This window comes from Natrix helvetica (assembly GCF_964273705.1).
Source record: "Natrix helvetica genome assembly, chromosome: 2".
NCBI classification, from domain to species: domain Eukaryota; kingdom Metazoa; phylum Chordata; class Lepidosauria; order Squamata; family Natricidae; genus Natrix; species Natrix helvetica.
This window is the reverse complement of record NC_138552.1, coordinates 188,444,947-188,450,946: the sequence shown is the minus strand read 5'-3', so window position 1 is coordinate 188,450,946 and position 6,000 is coordinate 188,444,947.

Genomic DNA, 6,000 nt, shown 5'->3' with positions numbered 1-6,000 from the left:
GCTGGCCAGCTGAAGCTGTAGGCTCAGCGCAGCTCCTTCTCTGCTGCCTGCCACCACCACCCTTGCCTCTTAGCGCCCCCCTAAGTCATCCCAGTCTCCTGGAAACATTTTCCCCCTTCCCAGGCTGAATGGATTGACAAATCTCATGTTAGAGCTCCCAGACTTTTGTGAAAGTTCTACACCAGTTATCCTGATAAGCTTTAATTTGTAATAGATGTATATGCTACATTGTTATTTTGTATTGTTTTTCCTCTCTCTTTTCCTGCAGGGATGATATCTCTTTCTGAAAGAGGGCTGGATGTCAGCCTCTGCTTTGGTTACTTGCTTATGGCTGCTTTGCTACGCTTGCTTACTATCGGCTGCCATAGGAATGGGGGGGCATGGTATTGGGGAAGGGAATAATATTGTACTGGAGGAGTCTTGTTCTCACCATCTTCTGCGCATGCTGGTGGCAGATGTTTGGACTTGGTCAAGGCCAATCGTCTTACATACCAACTTGATGAGGCTGTTTGAAGATGCACCCTCATGACACTTTAGGGAGTTGCAGATTGGACACTGGGTTGGGGAATTGGGGGGAGGGTGCTGGGTAAACGTTTGATATGTATATGTTTCCGCCTTTCTGGCTCAGATCTTGCTTTCCTTTTAGCTGCTTTCACTTCATATCTAGTAAAAGTACTTTATCTCTATTAACATGGAGCTGAGGTTTTTCTTTCTTGGATATTGAAGGAGGCATGCCTGACACAAAGGTATAAATCCTCTTGAATTAGGAAGACATTGTTTCTGAATAAATAAATATCAGGCTGTACTTCATTGCAGAGTATTCAGATTTCTGTTGAATATTTATGTGTTTGTTTATTTAATTCTGCCTTTATCATTTTTTTTATAAATAACAAAAGACCACGAACATGTCTAATACTCCTTCCTCTTCCTATGTTCCCCACAACCACAACCCTTTGAGGTAACGTGAGTTGAATGAAAGTGACTGGCCCAAATTCACTCAGTGAGCTTTCATGTCTAAGGCAGGACTAGAACCCACAGTTTTGCATGTCCTAGCCTGCTGCCTTAACATCTAGAGTAGAATCCAACTTCTATCAAGACCTATTCACAACTCCTCCTTTCCCAAACTTCAAAATTTTCATCACACTCAAAGGCCAAAAATTTTATTTCCCTTGCTGGCTTGTTGGGAGTCATACCCCTACCTCAACCTTGCTTTCTTTTGCAGTTTATATTTTATAGCACATTACTGGAACTATTATTAACTTGTAAATAACCTAGAAAGGTCAGTGTCCTGTAAAATACTACATTCTGGAAGGGAGGTTCTCTATAAGATGCCCTCTTTTTAAATACATATCCATCAGACAGACAGGAGGAACCTTTGTTCAGTTTTGCTTCTAAACAATTTAATATAATATAGTAATATAGTTTTATGAGTTGACCTTGACCATATCCATTATAATTTTGGTGAAGCATTCAAATTTCTTTTTACAAACTGCCTTTTTAACCATGCATAGAGGGTGCTAAAAGTATGCACTTTTGTTCTGCTTTGGATTGTGTTATTTTAAGGCTATCTCTATATTTTAATTAGGTTGTTTTAAATTGCATAATTTATGTTGTTACAACCTTTAACATTCTTTATGAACAGAAATGCGGGATGCTGTTGATTTTATTTATATACTACATTTTTTTTCTAAGGAGAACCCAAGCTGATGTACTAAAAATGCAGTTGAAAACAATAAATAATGGAACTGTCAATCCTGAACAAATGCAAAAATGTCAGGAATATGGCTTCAAAATCCTTTTAACAGGGAAGGTTATAAAGAGATCCTATTTCAAGTGATTTACTTATCTGAGAAAAGTAGGGTGGGATAATGTTTAAATATTCCTTGAAGAACTAGGCCAGTATGGATAGATTGCGCCATCCATCACATTGTGTCACTGCAAAATGTTTAGCAAACTCCGATTTAATGACTGAAGGTGATTATGCATGTCCCAGAATAATTTTGTAGGATCCAATCTGAGTTGGTCACTAGGATTAGAAATGTAATCTTCTGAACTTTTGGACTCGTGCTGAAGCCCATCTTCAAGGAACACATTTAATACTGGCAATATATTTGCAGCAGTGGTGAAATTCATTTTTTTTTACTACCAGTTCTATGAATGTGGCTTGGTGGGCATAGTGTGGCTTGGTGAGCGTGGCTTGGTGGGCATGGCAGGGGAAAGATACTGCAAATTCTCCATTCCCAGCCCACTCTGGGGCCAGCCAGAGGTGGCATTTGCTGGTTCTCCGAACTACTCAAAATTTCTGCTACCAGGTCAGAACCTGCTGGATTTCACCCCTGATTTGCAGATGTGTTCCACCCATGGTCTGTCATTACTCAAATTCAAAGCTACTTTATTGCTTAGAAAGGAAGAAGACTTATTCTAGCTAAACTGTACTTCAATGAAATCAGTTAGATCCCCTCTTTTATTAACACTCTATGAAATCACCAGTGAAAACGTGCTCCTATTTTCCATCTGATTAGGGAAAAACAATACATCATTCACTGCCTTTTCCTCTCCATTAAGGTACCTTCCTTCTTTTAGGAACATCTATGAAAGATAGCAAGAGATGCGGTAGCTCAGTGGCTAAGACACTAAGCTTGCAGAACAGAAAGGTCGGCAGTTCGGCAGTTCAAATCCCTAGCACCCTGTAACAGAGTGAGCTCCCATTACTTGTCCCAACTTCTGTCAACCTAGCAGTTCAAAAGCATGTAAAAATGCAAGTAGAAAAATAGGAACCACCTTTGGTAGGAAGGTAACAGCATTCCGTGAGCCTTTGGCATTTAGTCATGCTGGCCACATGACCACAGAGACATCTTCAGACAGTGCTGACTCTGCGGCTTTGAAACGGTGATGGCCACCACCCCTTAGAGTCAGGAACAACTAGCACATATGTGCAAGGGGAACCTTTACCTTTACCTTATGAAAGATAGCATATACCCAACCAAATGAACTGAAATCACACTGAATTCAAAGGGTGATGTTGAAGCCTACAGTTAAGTCTCCTATTTCAGCCACAGGAACATTGCTATGCTTATTTTTTATTGAATTATGCCCTCCATTCTCCTCCTCCCCACCCTCCCTGAGGACTACGTGGCAGTGAATCAGTTGTAAAGCTGCATCATAAAATTTTCACTTCTATACACACATGGGAAAAGAAGGCACATCTGTTTTGCAGAAACATTTTTTCCCTATTTCTGCCTATGATCTATTAAATCCCACCTTCTGTGTAAACCTTTTCACTTCCTCAGAAATACCAAATCTGGGATTGATTCATTTGAAAGGCACGGGGTTGCTGGGTTTTTTTGAGCCCCATCATTTCTTTTATTGTCAATATCTACATTTGTTGATAGAAATACTGATATTTCCCTCTAGAGTCAGTGCCTAAATTCTGGCAAACACTCCGGCTTTTGTCTCTAAGCCCTCGCAAACTTGAACTTGGCAGTTCCAAAGGGCTGTGTATCAAAATATGTAAGTTTTCTGGCAAGTGTAGAAGGGAGGACATGATGAAGTGAAAGCCAAGTTTTGAGGTTTAACTGCAGGAAATCTTCAGAAATGCAGACAAAGAATTGCGAATGATTCTTTTGTTTGTAAATAGCCTTCAGGGTTCTGGAATGAAATAAAGATGTAGATATCAGATTGACTATTAGATATTGTAAAGATGGGAACATGAGAGTTGTTTCAATTTGAATCTCTGACCATTTGAGATCCTACGTTTAATTTGACCTTTCTGTAAAAGCCTTCCTTTGATTCATTTCCTGGCAGATTTTTGGGACAACATGAGCTACCTGAAAGTTCAGCCAAAGTATCATCATATCTCTGTATTATTTGTGTAGAATATTTACTTTGTGGAGTGTCTGAAATAGAGATGGACTTCTCTATCTGCTTGCTTTTGATAACAATTGCATTTTATTTAACACGTTCATCCTATATGCTTGCAGGTAAAGTTCACACAATATTTCCCCTCAAATATATGCCTTCTTTATGAATTTTTTCTTCAGTGAGTTATTTTTGATCGGAAAATTGAATCACAATATTTAGAGGGTTGACTATCAAGAGATGATTAAGAAATGACAATTATGGCAAATGGCAATTAAATTTCAGATCCATTAAATTTATCCCCCTTTTTAACATAAGCCTTTGATATACATCCCCCCTCCACCTCCCATCAGTAGCATCTGGGGAAGATGGGGAAGTAGACATCATTACACCACCTGATTGGTAAGCTGCCCCAGCTGTTGCTGATGGGGAAGAAGTTGCAAATCATGTGGATGCTGTTTTCCGTCACAGCCATACACAGGCAGAATGCTGAATTAGAGTTTTCTGAATGTTTTTTGTTATTAAGGTTATGCAAATACTAACCCCAAGACTTGAGCTTGAACTCAAATTAGAGTTGACAAATAACCACTGGCTGGAACCATTTCAGAAGATGCCTGAAATTTGTATTGCCCATTGACTGGCATGATAAAATTATAAATGCCTGCCAAGGGGTAATTTTTCAATGAAACAATTAAATTTGCAGGAACATTGCATAATTTTGAGAGAACAGGAATTCCTCATCCTTAAAACAAGTACTGTATTGCTGCTTTCCCCCATTAGGGAGCCAAGGTGGTGCAGTGGTTAGAGTGCAGCACTTCAGGCTACTTCAGCTGACTGCTAGCTGCAGTTCAGCAGTTCAAATCTCACCAGCTCAAGGTTGACTCAACCTTCCATCCTTCCGAGATGGATAAATGAAGGACCCAGAATGTTGGGGTCAATATGCTGACTTTGTAAACTGCTTAGGGAGGGCTTTAAAAGCTCTATGAAGTTATATATAAATCTAAGTACTATTGTTATTGCAATTCCTACAGCTAGAACTATCAACTGGTAATACAGGATAAGCATTTAGTGCAGGCAGACTTTTCTGCAACGATATTGGCTGACATGGCACACAGATATCAGGCCCTATAGACCAAATTATCTAGCATATGGGGCCATGGGGGTGGGGAGTGGAATGGGGCAAAAAGTACCAAAAAATCAAAATGGAGTCTGCAATTGTGTAGTCATCTTCCATAAGATTCCCTCAGTAGATGCTGTTGCTAGCATCACAGGTTTTTCAGGACTAGTCTCTCAATGGTGAGCTGCCTTGAGGATTCTCCAGCATCTGAACCAAGGCAGGCTGAAGATTTAAACATTAGACAGGTGTTCCAGTGGTGCCTGGTGATTTGCTTTTTTCTAGACAGATTATTGATCACTTCTTCATTTGCAACATTGTGACAGGCCGGTAACAAAATTTGCTGCATCTGTTATGGCAGGAACTCTCCCTGATACATTTTAAATGGATTAGAATAGTATTAAATTGCTGGTACCCTTAGAGAATAAAAAGAAACTTGATAATATCAGTGTTTGCTAAAATAGCAGGATTATTAGCCTGTCCCACCCTGTAGCCATCCTTTGGGGATTTATTGAGGAGAACTCTGCAAATAAACTCTATAAATCTTCCATGGCTAATATCTTGTGTTTATATTCGGAAAGGAAGTCTGCCCAGAAGTTTCAGATTCTTTGCTTATCCCTGAGATTATTCTACCACACTAGTGACCAAAGTGCAAGAGCAGACCATCGTGATTGGAAAAGAAAATTCCAAGCATTTTCATGCTTACAAACCCACCTAAAATACTCTGATCTTGTTTGCCTGGTGTCCTTTCCTCCCATCTTCTCTAGACACTGCTATTGTCAGTTCCTTGCAAGTCTCAACTTCAATGTCTAGAATTTAACTTGGGATCAAGTTAAAAACAAATAAAGCTCACTGTTTTATGGTGGCTTTGCTTGGAGCTTCCTTTTTGCTAGCTCTCATCAAATTACAAGTCTATTGACCTCAATACGTATAAGAATATGTACAAGAATATAATCTAAAACATGGAAAAATCAGCCTCTATGATTTCACTGACATAACAGCAGGTATAAAAAATTCTAACCATATGC